Consider the following 15,959-nt stretch of genomic DNA (forward strand, 5'->3'; position numbering starts at 1 on the left):
CATTAAGTCTATGTTAGTCAGAACTGTGATACATAATGGACTTTACAGTTTAAATCAGTGCTGAGTAAATTCCTTCATTACCTATGGGGTAAAAACAATTCAGTTGTTTGAGTTGTCAAGACAGGAAGTCTTGAGTCTTGAGTTGTCAAGACAGGAAGTCACAGTTGGTGTATATTTCCTTTTATTTTATATACATACAAACACAATGCCCTACATATATTCCAGAAAAAAAATATGAAAACTATATTCAAAGAATTAAATCCAATGAAATTTAAAAATTGAAATGTAGGGGGCGCCTGGATGGCTCAGACATTAAGCCTCTGCCTTCAGCTAAGGTCATGATCACAGGGTCCCTCATCTGGCTCCCTGCTCAGCAGGGAGCCTGCTTCTCCTTCTCCAACTCCCCCTGCTTGTGTTCCCTCTCTTACTGTGTCTGTCAAATAAATAAATAAAATCTTTTTAAAAAATTGAAATGTAGCCAAATTTGTAAGTTATTCTAAATATAGTTTCTAATATCCAGAGAAGATTCCATAGAGCTTGAGACTATTTTGCATGACTTTGTTTCAAGTGCATCGTGAGGAAAAAGGAAAATAGATTAATAACAAAATGTTCTCTTTTTGCTACCACTTTTCATCATTTTAAGGAACACCACTTATAAACATCAGATTATCTGAATTAGAAAAGATCCAGAAATGGGTTTTTAAGTGTATAGCAACGTTTTTGTGTACTCTCTGAAATTTATTGGAATTACAGTTTCATAGAAAGGTCTCACAAATTTCAAAGCCCTAACCTTTTCTTATTGAGATGTTATTGGTAGTGTTAATCCAGTGAGAGAAAGGAGACTACAATGTATTATAACAACAATTCTGATTATAATTCTCTTACAGAACTTAAAAGCTTATTTTCTAGCTATAGCTTTTGTCTTTATCAGAAAAATTAATATGAATTAAATGGGAACTTTAGCATTTTAGTATACCTTTTCTGTAATTGAAGAACAGAATAAACTAAAATGTAATCACACCCATTAATCTCAGAGTTTTGGATTGCTGAAATTTAAAAACAATATTTTTTACACTTTTGATTGAGTAATCTGAGTGCTTATTGAGTACTTAGAAGAGATTAATGAAAAGCCAGCATGTGAAAAACTGAACTAACCTTTCACTAATTAGTTTTCCTAACCTCTATGACATCCACAAAGAGAATAAATGCAAAATACATGACAGATGCCTTCTTTTTCATCGCATAAAGCTTGATTTATGTATTTTTGTTTTAAACTTTTTTATATTCTCATGCAATCCATCACAATAAAGAATCACATAAATACACAAATTAATCACAAATAGCTCTTATTAAGCCTAAATGGGCAAAATCCCATGTTGTTAGTTTGATAACTAGACTGAAAATTCTAAGTTTATAGTAACTACCAAGGGCAAAGCAAACTAAAGTATTTCCTAAGACTTTTATCAAGTAGGAAGAATTTGAAAGTCCTTTATAAAATTGTTCTACATTTTCCTGGAGAGAATCATGACTCCATTTTAATCAACATTGTGGAGAAATCTGAAAATATTGCTTTTCAAATGTTATTTTTTTTTTAATTTATTTATTCATGAGACAGAGAGAGAGAGAGGCAGAGGCAAAGGAAGAAGCAGGTTCTTGGCAGATCAGGGAGCCCCATGCAAGAATCAATCCCATATCTCTGGGATCATGACATGAGTTGAAATATAGTCGCTTAACCGACTGAGCCACCCAGGTACCCGCAAATGCTTTACTTTTAGACTAATAATAATTCTTGTGTTTTTCATGTGTAGTTGATTCAAGTTTTTGTACCATGCTCTAGGCTGTACATACACTCACACTCACACATATAAAATTCTGTCCAATAACACAAAACCCAAGTGAAAGTGAAAGAATTGGTAGCCTTCAAATCCTGAGAAAGAAATTTGAGGATCATTTACTTTATTTTCTAACTTGCTATTAACTCTTTCTTGTGAATCCACAATTATACACAGACCTAACCAATCCTAAGAGAAATGCATGGACAAAATCCTATTTTCTATGTTTCATTTGTTTTTAACAGCATCTTTTTTTTTTTTTTTTTTTTTTTTTTTATTTTTTATAAACATATATTTTTATCCCCAGGGGTACAGGTCTGTGAATCACCAGGTTTACACACTTCACAGCACTCACCAAAGCACATACCCTCCCCAATGTCCATAATCCCACCCCCTTCTCCCAAACCCCCTCCCCCCGTCAACCCTCAGTTTGTTTTGTGAGATTAAGAGTCACTTATGGTTTGTCTCCCTCCCAATCCCATCTTGTTTCATTTATTCTTCTACCCACTTAAGCCTCCATGTTGCATCACCACTTCCTCATACCAGGGAGATCATATGATAGTTGTCTTTCTCTGCTTGACTTATTTCGCTAAGCATGATACGCTCTAGTTCCATCCATGTTGTTGCAAATGGCAAGATTTCATTTCTTTTGATGGCTGCATAGTATTCCATTGTGTATATATACCACATCTTCTTGATCCATTCATCTGTTGATGGACATCTAGGTTCTTTCCATAGTTTGGCTATTGTGGACATTGCTGCTATAAACATTCGGGTGCATGTGTCCCTTTGGATCACTACATTTGTATCTTTAGGGTAAATACCCAATAGTGCAATTGCTGGGTCATAGGGCAGTTCTATTTTCAACATTTTGAGGAACCTCCATGCTGTTTTCCAGAGTGGCTGCACCAGCTTGCATTCCCACCAACAGTGTAGGAGGGTTCCCCTTTCTCCGCATCCTCGCCAGCATCTGTCATTTCCTGACTTGTTGATTTTAGCCATTCTGACTGGTGTGAGGTGATATCTCATTGTGGTTTTGATTTGTATTTCCCTGATGCCGAGTGATATGGAGCACTTTTTCATGTGTCTGTTGGCCATCTGGATGTCTTCTTTGCAGAAATGTCTGTTCATGTCTTCTGCCCATTTCTTGATTGGATTATTTGTTCTTTGGGTGTTGAGTTTGCTAAGTTCTTTATAGATTCTGGACACTAGTCCTTTATCTGATATGTCGTTTGCAAATATCTTCTCCCATTCTGTCAGTTGTCTTTTGATTTTGTTAACTGTTTCCTTTGCTGTGCAAAAGCTTTTGATCTTGATGAAATCCCAGTAGTTCATTTTTTCCCTTGCTTCCCTTGCCTTTTGCGTTGTTCCTAGGAAGATGTTGCTGCGGCAGAGGTCGAAGAGGTTGCTGCCCGTGTTCTCCTCAAGGATTTTCATGGATTCCTTTCGTACATTGAGGTCTTTCATCCATTTTGAGTCTATTTTTGTGTGTGGTGTAAGGAAATGGTCCAATTTCATTTTTCTGCATGTGGCTGTCCAATTTTCCCAGCACCATTTATTGAAAAGGCTGTCTTTTTTCCATTGGACATTCTTTCCTGCTTTGTCAAAGATTAGTTGACCATAGAGTTGAGGGTCTATTTCTGGGCTCTCTATTCTGTTCCATTGATCTATGTGTCTGTTTTTGTGCCAGTACCATGCTGTCTTGATGATGACAGCTTTGTAATAGAGCTTGAAGTCCGGAATTGTGATGCCACCAACGTTGGCTTTCTTTTTCAATATCCCTTTGGCTATTCGAGGTCTTTTCTGGTTCCATATAAATTTTAGAATTATTTGTTCCATTTCTTTGAAAAAGATGGATGGTACTTTGATAGGAATTGCATTAAATGTGTAGATTGCTTTAGGTAGCATAGACATTTTCACAATATTTATTATTCCAATCCAGGAGCATGGAACATTTTTCCATTTCTTTGTGTCTTCCTCAATTTCTTTCATGAGTACTTTATAGTTTTCTGAGTATAGATTCTGTGTCTCTTTGGTTAGGTTTATTCCTAGGTATCTTATGGTTTTGGATGCAATTGTAAATGGGATTGACTCCTTAATATCTCTTTCTTCTGTCTTGCTGTTGGTGTAGAGAAATGCAACTGATTTCTGTGCATTGATTTTATATCCTGACACTTTACTGAATTCCTGTATAAGTTCTAGCAGTTTTGGAGTGGAGTCTTTTGGGTTTTCCACATATAGTATCATATCATCTGCGAAGAGTGATAATTTGACTTCTTCTTTGCCGATTTGGATGCCTTTAATTTCCTTTTGTTGTCTGATTGCTGAGGCTAGGACCTCTAGTACGATGTTGAATAGCAGTGGTGATAATGGACATCCCTGCCGTGTTCCTGACCTTAGCGGAAAAGCTTTCAGTTTTTCTCCATTGAGAATGATATTTGCGGTGGGTTTTTCATAGATGGCTTTGATGATATTGAGGTATGTGCCCTCTATCCCTACACTTTGAAGAGTTTTGATCAGGAAGGGATGTTGTACTTTGTCAAATGCTTTTTCAGCATCTATTGAGAGTATCATATGGTTCTTGTTCTTCCTTTTATTGATGTGTTGTATCACATTGACTGATTTGCGGATGTTGAACCAACCTTGCAGCCCTGGAATAAATCCCACTTGGTCGTGGTGAATAATCCTTTTAATGTACTGTTGAATCCTATTGGCTAGTATTTTGTTGAGTATTTTCGCATCTGTGTTCATCAAGGATATCGGTCTATAGCTCTCTTTTTTGGTGGGATCCTTGTCTGGTTTTGGGATCAAGGTGATGCTGGCCTCATAAAATGAGTTTGGAAGTTTTCCTTCCATTTCTATTTTTTGGAACAGTTTCAGGAGAATAGGAATTAGTTCTTCTTTAAATGTTTGGTAGAATTCCCCCGGGAAGCCGTCTGGCCCTGGGCTTTTGTTTGTTTGGAGATTTTTAATGACTGTTTCAATCTCCTTACTGGTTATGGGTCTGTTCAGGCTTTCTATTTCTTCCTGGTTCAGTTGTGGTAGTTTATATGTTTCTAGGAATGCATCCATTTCTTCCAGATTGTCAAATTTATTGCCGTAGAGTTGCTCATAGTATGTTCTTATAATAGCTTGTATTTCTTTGGTGTTAGTTGTGATCTCTCCTCTTTCATTCATGATTTTATTTATTTGGGTCCTTTCTCTTTTCTTTTTGATAAGTCGGGCCAGGGGTTTATCAATTTTATTAATTCTTTCAAAGAACCAGCTCCTAGTTTCGTTGATTTGTTCTATTGTTTTTTTTTGGTTTCTATTTCATTGATTTCTGCTCTGATCTTTATGATTTCTCTTCTCCTGCTGGGCTTAGGGTTTCTTTCTTGTTCTTTCTCCAGCTCCTTTAGGTGTAGGGTTAGGTTGTGTACCTGAGACCTTTCTTGTTTCTTGAGAAAGGCTTGTACCGCTATATATTTTCCTCTCAGGACTGCCTTTGTTGTGTCCCACAGATTTTGAACCGTTGTATTTTCATTATCATTTGTTTCCATGATTTTTTTCAATTCTTCTTTAATTTCCCGGTTGACCCATTCATTCTTTAGAAGGATACAGTTTAGTCTCCATGTATTTGGGTTCTTTCCAAACTTCCTTTTGTGGTTGAGTTCTAGCTTTAGAGCATTGTGGTCTGAAAATATGCAGGGAATGATCCCAATCTTTTGATACCGGTTGAGTCCTGATTTAGGACCGAGGATGTGATCTATTCTGGAGAATGTTCCATGTGCACTAGAGAAGAATGTGTATTCTGTTGCTTTGGGATGAAATATTCTGAATATATCTGTGATGTCCATCTGGTCCAGTGTGTCATTTAAGGCCTTTATTTCCTTGCTGATCTTTTGCTTGGATGACCTGTCCATTTCAGTGAGGGGAGTGTTAAAGTCCCCTACTATCATTGTATTATTGTTGATGTGTTTCTTTGATTTTGTTATTAATTGGTTTATATAGTTGGCTGCTCCCACATTGGGGGCATAGATATTTAAAATTGTTATATCTTCTTGTTGGACAGACCCTTTGAGTATGATATAGTGTCCTTCCTCATCTCTTATTATAGTCTTTGGCTTAAAATCTAATTGATCTGATATAAGGATTGCCACTCCTGCTTTCTTCTGATGTCCATTAGCATGGTAAATTCTTTTCCACCCCCTCACTTTAAATCTGGAGGTGTCTTCGGGCTTAAAATGTGTTTCTTGGAGGCAACATATAGATGGGTTTTGTTTTTTTATCCATTCTGATACCCTGTGTCTTTTGACAGGGGCATTTAGCCCATTCACATTCAGGGTAACTATTGAGAGATATGAATTTAGTGCCATTGTATTGCCTGTAAGGTGACTGTTACTGTATATGGTCTCTGTTCCTTTCTGATCTACCACTTGTAGGCTCTCTCTTTGCTTAGAGGACCCCTTTCAATATTTCCTGTAGAGCTGGTTTGGTATTTGCAAATTCTTTCAGTTGTTGTTTGTCCTGGAAGCTTTTAATCTCTCCTTCTATTTTCAATGATAGCCTAGCTGGATATAGTATTCTTGGCTGCATGTTTTTCTCATTTAGTGCTCTGAAAATATCATGCCAGCTCTTTCTGGCCTGCCAGGTCTCTGTGGATAAGTCAGCTGCCAATCTAATATTTTTACCATTGTATGTTACAGACTTCTTTTCCCGGGCTGCTTTCAGGATTTTCTCTTTGTCATTGAGACTTGTAAATTTTACTATTAGGTGACGGGGTGTGGGCCTATTCTTATTGATTTTGAGGGGCATTCTCTGAACCTCCTGAATTTTGATGCTCGTTCCCTTTGCCATCTTATTCTTAAAATTTTATACCCTCCTATCTTCATATCTTCACATATTTTCAATCTTAGGTATCCTTAGTTTCTTTCCAGAACTTTATCATGATTAATTACTGTTACCATCTTTAAATTATCTCTTCTTTTAGGATCCTAAAAATATTTTTATACCACACATTGAACTATTATAAATTTTGTATATATCATTCTCTTTTGTTGGACTAAAGTTTCTAACAGTTCAGATTCAGTTTTTGGAAAATACTAAAAACCCATTAAATGACTCTTGAATTCTTTACAATCATGTAAAAGGTAATTATTCAAATTTCCTCAAATATCTCTTGCATCCTATAGGCATCATTTCCTTTAATATCCAAATAAAATTACTAGTGTTCACATTATGTAATTTTTCCTTCCTTAATATTTCTGAGCATACGCAGTGTGAAGTTATTTGTGGGGTGGTAAGCATTTTAAAATACTATCTTTTTCAATCACTACAAATTTCTGATATGCCCCTAATAACTATTCCATTCTTACTATCTTACCCCCTAATGTCCGATAAAAGCAATGCTTGCATTTCTGCCTTTATTCACCAACTTATAAATAATGTAGTGTTTTGAAGGAAAACTAATTTTACTGAAGTTTTGTGGATAATGGAAAGTGACTAAAGCTCAGAATAGTATCCAACTTAAAATCCAACATTAAACATCAAGGAGTATGCATTTCTGAATTATTTCCTGCACAGCAAAAGTACTCATTGGTGGACTCAAAGTTAACGGAATTTCTTCCTGTATGGACACCTTCTTTTATCTTCTGGAAAAACTCCAATATTTTTGTTAATCTATGTGACAGAAAAATTTTTCTTTCCTTCTTTTCCTCGTCTTAATGCCAAATTTACAATTAAAACAAATGTTTTGATTTGAAACAAATTTGCTAATGTGGAACACAGCTGGCCATGTAACAGAAACTATAAGCCGTATTAAACTAGGGAATAAAGTTGTCTTGCATTCTACATTTGACCCTCCTTATTAATCTAGAGTCAGGCCACTAAAACTGCAAGTATACATAACAATAGCATCAAACACTTTGACTAGGACTCTGCCCAGTTAGGGAGAATTATGGGAGTCATTGTGTTTTTTAGAAGACTCTAATTAAAATAGACCAGAATTGATAGAATAAGGAATACTTACACAACTTCTACATGAGAGCCTTTGTTCCTTAAAGGAGCCTTTAACTAACCAATCCTCATTCAGAGACAATGAAAATATAATTCCCTTCATCTCCATTTGAACTCATTATTTAGTGCATTTGCCTTCCAATGACTTGTCCATCAAGACCTGATTACTATGATGATAAATTACCTTTTTTTCCTATTTTTTTAGGTAAACTGTGTCTAATGTGGAGCTCAAACTTACAACCTTGAAGTCAAGAGTCACATGTTCCACCAAACTGAGCCATCCATGTGCCCCTAGGATGAGTTACTTTAGTTTGGTATTCAGTTCAGTGTGCCTTTTGCATCTCACTATAACTCACATGGTCATCTGTTTCTCAGAAATAACGGGAATTTTTTTGTGCAGCCCCCTCCCCTTTCTTATAAATGGAAAACATCACCGCACCGTTATTAAGGCTTCTTACTGAATAGTTATAGTGGCCACTACCAGTCAGTTCTCTCTTTCTCCTTACAGTATATCTCATGCTTTTGAGAAATGCACTTAGGGGAATAGACACGGTAGCAGAAACATATAATAATGAGCTGAATAGAGGAAACAGCATTCATATATAAGAACTTATATGTTTACTCCATAAATAGAAGAGTAAAAAAAAAAAAAACAAAGTCAACATTGATAACAGGAGAAACTAGACACATCTTTGAGTCATTATATTAATTACTAAGGATCACAATAACAAAATACCAGAAACTAGGTGACTGAAAATAATAGAAACCATAGTTATGGTAGCTAGAACTTAAAAATCAAACCCCTGACACAGCTGGTTACTTCTGGAGCCTCAGAGGCAGAATCTGCTCCATAATTCTCCCCTGGGCTTCTTATAGTTGCCAGTAAGCATTGATATTCTTAGCTAGCTGCAGCATTCCAATCTGTCTGTAATTCACTTGAAATAGTGTCATCGTTCAAATCCCCCTCTGTTTTCTAAAACATCGGATTGGGGCCCACTCAAATTCAGAATGACATCATATTAACTTGATTACAGATAGAAAGTCCCTATTTCCAGAAAAATCACATGCTTAAATACATACTGAAGTCACACTTTTCTGAGTTTTACCCACTGGATCTCTACCTGGTTCTCATAGTGAATAAAGGAGAAAAAAAAATCCCTAATGATTCCAGCAAGGGCAGTGGAAAAGAACCATTTTGTAACATGCCAGAGTATTCTCTGCTTCTTAGGAAAAACTATTTGAGAGTATAACTGGCCAAGGTTTTTTAGACCCAACATTCACCAAGATAAACTGTATTCTGAGAAAAAAAATCAAATTTTGGAATAAAAATCATATAAAGTATATTATCAGGTCACTATGGTATTAAATCACAATGAAATTCCATCAGTAATGAAATGGTATATGAAAAATATCAAAATATTTAAGCAGTAAATAAGACACTTTGAAATAACCTATGGGTCAAGGAAATATAAAGACAATTTTTTTAAAGATTTTATTTATTTATTTGAAAAAGTGAGCACAAGCAGAGGGGGAAGGTCAAAGGCATAGAGAAGGAAGAAGCAGACTCCCCTCTGAGTGGACTGAACCACCCAGGCATCCCAAAACAAAACTTTTAAAAATTATTTTAAATTAAATGGAAATATGAATAATAAAAATTATGTGATAGAGTGAAAGAGATCAGGGAGAAATTTATAGCATTGAATACATATTTGGAAAAGAAGAAATTTCTAAAATCAACAATATAACTTTCCATCTTAGGACACTAGAAAAATTAGACAAAACTTAATCTAAGGTAACTAGAAGAATAAAAATAAAAATTAGATCAGAAGTCAATGAAATTGAAAACATGAACTCAATAGAAAAGTTAAAAAGGCAAAAAATGATTATTTGCAATAATAGAGCTTATAAAGCTCTAGTCGTGAAAAAAAAGAAAGAATAACCAAATTACTAATATCAGAAATGAAAAAGTGATGTTCAATACTGATCCCATGCACAATAAAAGGATAATAAAGAAATATCATATCCAAAAGTCATTTACAGAAGAAAAGCTTTCCTTTGAATTTCAACACAATGTGTATAGAACGTGCTAATTTTACTAATTTGTCATACATTGGCAACCTCTTCAACATCTATAGACTAGATGTTGCAAAACTAGGACTCATTTGTCCATTATATACACTATATACACAGCAAAACAAAATGCACAAAACATACAAAAAATGGTTTTGTCTGAAAATGTCCAAGCACAAACATGCTAACATAACACCTTTTGCAATTCTTTCCCTTCCACCTCCTTCAAGCAACAGAACAAAGATACATGATAGAATACTGCTCAGAGGTGGTTAAACAATTCCATCACCAATACGGTTTATTTCCTGTGAATTTTAAGCAGTTTCAACATTTGAAACTCAGTTAATATAATTCACATTAACAGGGTAAAGAAAAAAATCACATTTCATATCCACAAATTTTTTAAAAAAGCATTTGACATATTCACCACCCATTTATTATAAAAATTCTCAGCAAAGTAGGAGTACAGAGGAATTTCCTCAACTTGATAAAATCTACAAAAAAAAAAAAATCTATAGCTAACATCACACTTGATGGTAAGGAACTAAATGCCTTCTCCCTAAACTGATAATGAGGTAAGGATATTTCTTTTATCATTCTCATTCAACATCATACTGGGAAGTCTTAGCTAATACAATAAGACAAATAAAGGAAATAAAAGGTATACAGATTTGAGAAGGTAGAAACTAAAGCTGTCTTTTTCACAAAACACATGATTGTTTATGTAAAAAATCTAAAGAATCAATCAAAAAACTTCTTGTGCTTAAAAAGTTAGTATACAAAAAAATGAATTGTTTTACTCAATGAACACTTGGAATTTGAAATTAAAAACAATGCAATTTACATTACCAGCAAAAATGAAATATTTAGGTGTAAATATAGCCATTGTAATACATGTAGAAGATCTGTATGAGGAGAACTATAACAATCTGATGAAAGGAATAGAAGAATATCTATGTAAATGGAGAGATATTCCATCATGGAGAGAATTCCACATTCATACTGAGAACTCAGTTTTGCCAAAATATTAGTTCTTCCCAATTGCTCGAAAGATTAGACATAATCCCAATCAAAATCCCAGGAAGTTTTTGTGTGGATATCAGCCTGATTACAAAGTTTGTATGGAAAGGCAAAAGACTCAGAATTGTAGACACAATACTGAAAAAGAAGAATTTCAGAGGACTGAGGTAACCGGACCTCACGACTTACTATAAAGCTGCAATCACAAAGACTGTGGTATTGGTGAAAGAATAGACAGGTTAATAAAACAGAATAGAGAGCCCAGATACAGACCCAAACAAATGTAGTCAACTGACTATATTTCAAATATACAGTTGAGCACCTGGGTATTCATGCACCACAATGACTCTTAGACACAAGAGGAAACCTCAATCTATAAAATGTTCTTGGGAACTTTAGGCCCATGAAACCTCCCAATTGCCTCTCCACTATGCTGAAATCACTAATTGGTAAAAATGCTACTCTTTAAGCAGTTTTCTGTAAGTAATTTTAACTATAGGGGGGAAAAAGCAGATGAGGAATACTTAGATCTACAAAATACACATTTATGGTAAAAATTTTCCAAGCTTATCAAATTATTAACTTCCTCTATCCCCAATAAGTTTTTTATGGTTAAAAATGGGTCATTTCTTTTCCTTTCTAGCTTTTCTTAAAAAAAAAAAATGATTTCACCTAAGAATGTAAAATGTTTTTTGAGGTCACATATAAAATTTGAGTCCATTTTGTTTAATCAGGATCCATTTACTCAAGATTACACTGTCTTTAGAATACAGAATATTACCATCTTGTCCTACTTTATCTTATAAAACCAAGACACATAGTGAAATGAATATGGTCCCTTTTCTCCACAGATAGCATGTAATGAAATAAGAAAATATATCATACTGGCAAAAAACAGCTCAATTACAGATCATTTTTCAACTAAAAAAATTGCAGGACATTTGCCTTATTACTTAATAGCATAGTACATAGAGCTGCCTTTAAAATAAATGATTGGCATAATGTTACATAGATTAATGCTTCCCAACTATGAAAATAAAAGCCTTCTTTTTTCTAAGATTTTATTTATTTGAGAGAGTCGGGGGGGAGAGAGACAGTGTGTGTGTGTGTGTGTGTGTGTGTGTGTGTGTATGTGTGTACAAACAGGAGTGGGGCAGAGGGAGAGGGAGAAGAAGACTCCCCACTGAGCAGGGAGCCTGGCTTGGGGACCCATCCCAGGACACCAATATCATTAGCCAAAGGCAGATGCTTAACTGACTGAGCCAGCCAGGTGTCCCAAAATAAAAGCCTTCTTATGAAAAAGTGCAGATTTGTGGTGACTTTGCATATCTGCTACTAATTGATTCACCATTTGGACTATGCTATATGCCAGCAAATCTGTTAGGCCTGGGGTAAAAAGATAAACAAGATGTCTTTGCCATGGGTACTTGGCAGTGTTACAGTGGAAAGAAAAGCATCAAACATAATTATAATAACCCCAATAATATCCAAAATATTACCAGTTTCTAGTTTTGTCTGAGTGGCAATTGTACAATCGTGTGCCCCATAACCATGTCACAAACAGAAAATAATATTCCATAAAATGCAAAAAACCTTGCAAATATCTAGGAGCAGGAAAAATGTGTTTGGTGTGGCTGAACACCAAGTTTAACAGGGATGACAGCAGTAGATGAATCTGAAGGTGTAAACTGAGGCCAGATTTTTTTTTTTATATAATTTTTTATTTTTTATAAACATATATTTTTATCCCCAGGGGTACAGGTCTGTGAATCACCAGGTTTACACACTTCACAGCACTCACCAAAGCACATACCCTCCCCAATGTCCATAATCCCACTCCCTTCTCCCAAACCCCCTCCCCCCAGCAACCCTCAGTTTGTTTTGTGAGATTAAGAGTCACTTATGGTTTGTCTCCCTCCCAATCCCATCTTGTTTCATTGATTCTTCTCCTACCCACTTAAGCCCCCATGTTGCATCACCACTTCCTCATATCAGGGAGATCATATGATAGTTGTCTTTCTCCGCTTGACTTATTTTTTTTTAAGATTTTATTTATTTATTTGGCAGACAGAGATCAGAAGTAGGCAGAGAGAGAGGAGGAAGCAGGCTCTCTGCTGAGCAGAGAGCCCGATGTGGGGCTCAATCCCAGGACCCTGGGATCATGACCTGAGCCACAGGCAGAGGCTTTAACCCACTGAGTCACCCAGACATCCCAAACTGAGGCCAAATTATAAGGGTATTTATACCTGACTACCACTGAGTCATCCTCGTAAGACTCAGATATCCCAGGAAATTAAACATAAAAAAATAGCAGTTATGTACATGTAACTTCTGAAAATTCAATAAGCTATATGTATAAAACATTTGAGGAAAATTCTCAAGATGTTACCCATACAACAAAACATATGAGCAATGTTTTTACATAAAAATAATAATATAATTCAAAAGAATCATACTTAGATGCTCTGTATCCATTAAAAATTCTTTTTTTCCAACTATTTTTGAACTTTTTGTTTGCTCACTTGTTTTTAGTAACTATCTCCAGAATTTACTAAACCATATTATTCACCACCATCCTTGAATATGGTGGTCTGCTGCCTCCTTATAAAAATTAAATATATAATATAATAGTGAAAATATTGACTCTACTGAGATAGTGAAAAGAGGCTGGCATAATTTTTATAGCTAATTTTACCAAAAAGGGGGAGTTATAGGATTATCATTGTAAAAAGTGTAATATCCCTCCCCAGTCTTACTTCAAAATCAGAGAACCAGTTACTTTAATGACTATAATGATATGTTTATTTAGTAATATGGGAAATGGGTGCTTAGTAATAAGAATAAGATAGTAATTCCTCTCACATTCAAAGCTACAAATTTAATTCACTGATCTAATATTTCAAAAAAATAAAAGTATCTAAAAAACAGACAAACCTATTTCACATACATTTTCTTTCACTTTTTTCAATAAATTTTATTTTGGAATAGTTACAGAATCACAAAAAGTTGCAAAAAATATATAGAGAGATGCCTCATGTACCTTCAAAAGTTTTCACAAATATAACCTTTTCATAACTATGGTTCAATATCCTACCCAGAAATACACCATTCATACTAGCTACAAAATACACTCAGATTTCCCAGTTCTTGTGTGTGAGGTCTGTGTGCGTGTGTGTGTGTGTGTGTGTGTGTGTTTATCTAGTTCTACACAATTTCATACTACAGTCAAGATTCAGTACTGTTCCATCACCATAAGGCTTCCCATGCTGCCCTTGGGGTGTCTGGGTGGCTCAGTCAGTTAAGCACCAGACTCTTGATTCTGGCTTAGGTCATATCTCAGGGTCTTGAGATTGAGCCCCAAATGGGCAAGAGCCTGCTTAAGATCCTCTCTCCCGCTCTCCTTCTGCTCCTCCCCTCCACGGGAAAATAAAGGGTGTGGGGGCTTCCTATGCCCCCCTTTATAGACACACATATCCAATTCCATCCTTAATCCCTGGCAACCACTAATCTGTTCTCTACCTCTCTATCTTGTTATGTCAAGAATATTATATAAATTGAATGATGGAGTATGTAACCTTGGAACATTAATCACCATTATTTTCAATTTCCTATCTAGTAATTCCACAACTTCTGTCATATCTAGCTAGGTGTCTGATTCTGATGCTTTCGCCTCTGTTTTATTTGTAGTGTGCCTTAGAATTTTTCTGAAAGTCAGTCATGATGTATTGGGTAAAGAGAACTTTAATGTGAGGTTTTATGCTGGATTCTGCTATGTTTAATAATTGTTACTGCTAAAGGTGCCAGAGGTTCAAATTTCTCTAGTGTCCGTGTTTCCATACCCTTTATTGTCTTTGGATTTCCCTATTAACTCCTCTTTAGATAGAATATGCATCTCGTCACTCTTTCCAATGTAATCCATTCTTACTATACTAGAACCCTCTTGGCATGGTCATTAGGTGTGAAGGTAAGGGGATGTTCTAGAATCTGATGATTAAATCTTAGCTTTTTTCCCTTTAGGGGAGACAGGAAGACTAGACAGGGCTGGAAGAGAGTAGGTGCCTCCTCCTGCCCCCCCACCCCCAATGTGGAACAATGTTCTGGTAAATTATTTTTTCCCTGGGAAGTAACTCTTTTATAAAAGTGCTCTGGGGGGTATTTCACAAAAACTACTTCTCCCCTTCCTCCATTATTGGCTCTTGTGAGAGTCTGGTGGAGTTGCTGAAGGTAAAACTTATGAAAGTGTGGACCCCCACTAAGAATGTGGCTCCAAGAGTTTTCCACTTTTTTTTTTTTTTTAAGATTTTATTTATTTATCTGACAGATAGAGACCACAAGCAGGCAGAGAGGCAGGCAGAGAGAGAGAGAGAGGAGGAAGCAGGCTCCCTGCTGAGCAGAGAGCCCGATATGGGGTTCAATCCCAGGACCCTCGGATCATGACTTGAGCCAAAGGCAGAGAGGCTTTAACCACTGAGCCACCCAGGCGCCTCTTGTTTTCCACTTTCAAGTCAGTCCACATTTTGCCTCCAGCAATTTATTATACTTACTACATAAGTGCTGAAGCCAATGGAAGGCTTCAGTTGTTCTGCTCCATGTAAGTACATCTTGGACATGATTTCCCTGATTTGCCTGTCTTTCCAGACTTGGAAGCAGCAACTGCAACTTCAGTTTGCTGATAAATCTAGGAAAAATGTTGATTTTCAGTTTTCAGCTTTTTTTTCTTGTTGTAAATATGGGAGTGATGACTTCAGGCTCTTTAGATGTCGGAACTGAAGTAAGAAGTCATGTAACCTTTGAGACTGGACTTTTTTCATTTAACATGTCTTTGAGCTTCATCTAGGTTGTTGTTTATATCAGCAATTTATACCTATTTCTTGCCACATAGTATTCCATATTATGGTTCTTTAATCATTCACTTGTTGCAAGATATTTGGGTTGTTTTCTACATGAGATATTATGAATAAAGCTGCTATGAACATTTTTTTTGTGTGTGTAAGTTTTTGTGTGAATATAAGTTTTCATTTCTCTGGGATAAATGCCCAAGAG

Source organism: Mustela putorius, unplaced genomic scaffold, assembly GCF_011764305.1.
Source record: "Mustela putorius furo isolate JIRA1106 unplaced genomic scaffold, ASM1176430v1.1 tig00000759_pilon_pilon_pilon, whole genome shotgun sequence".
In the NCBI taxonomy this organism is placed as follows: domain Eukaryota; kingdom Metazoa; phylum Chordata; class Mammalia; order Carnivora; family Mustelidae; genus Mustela; species Mustela putorius.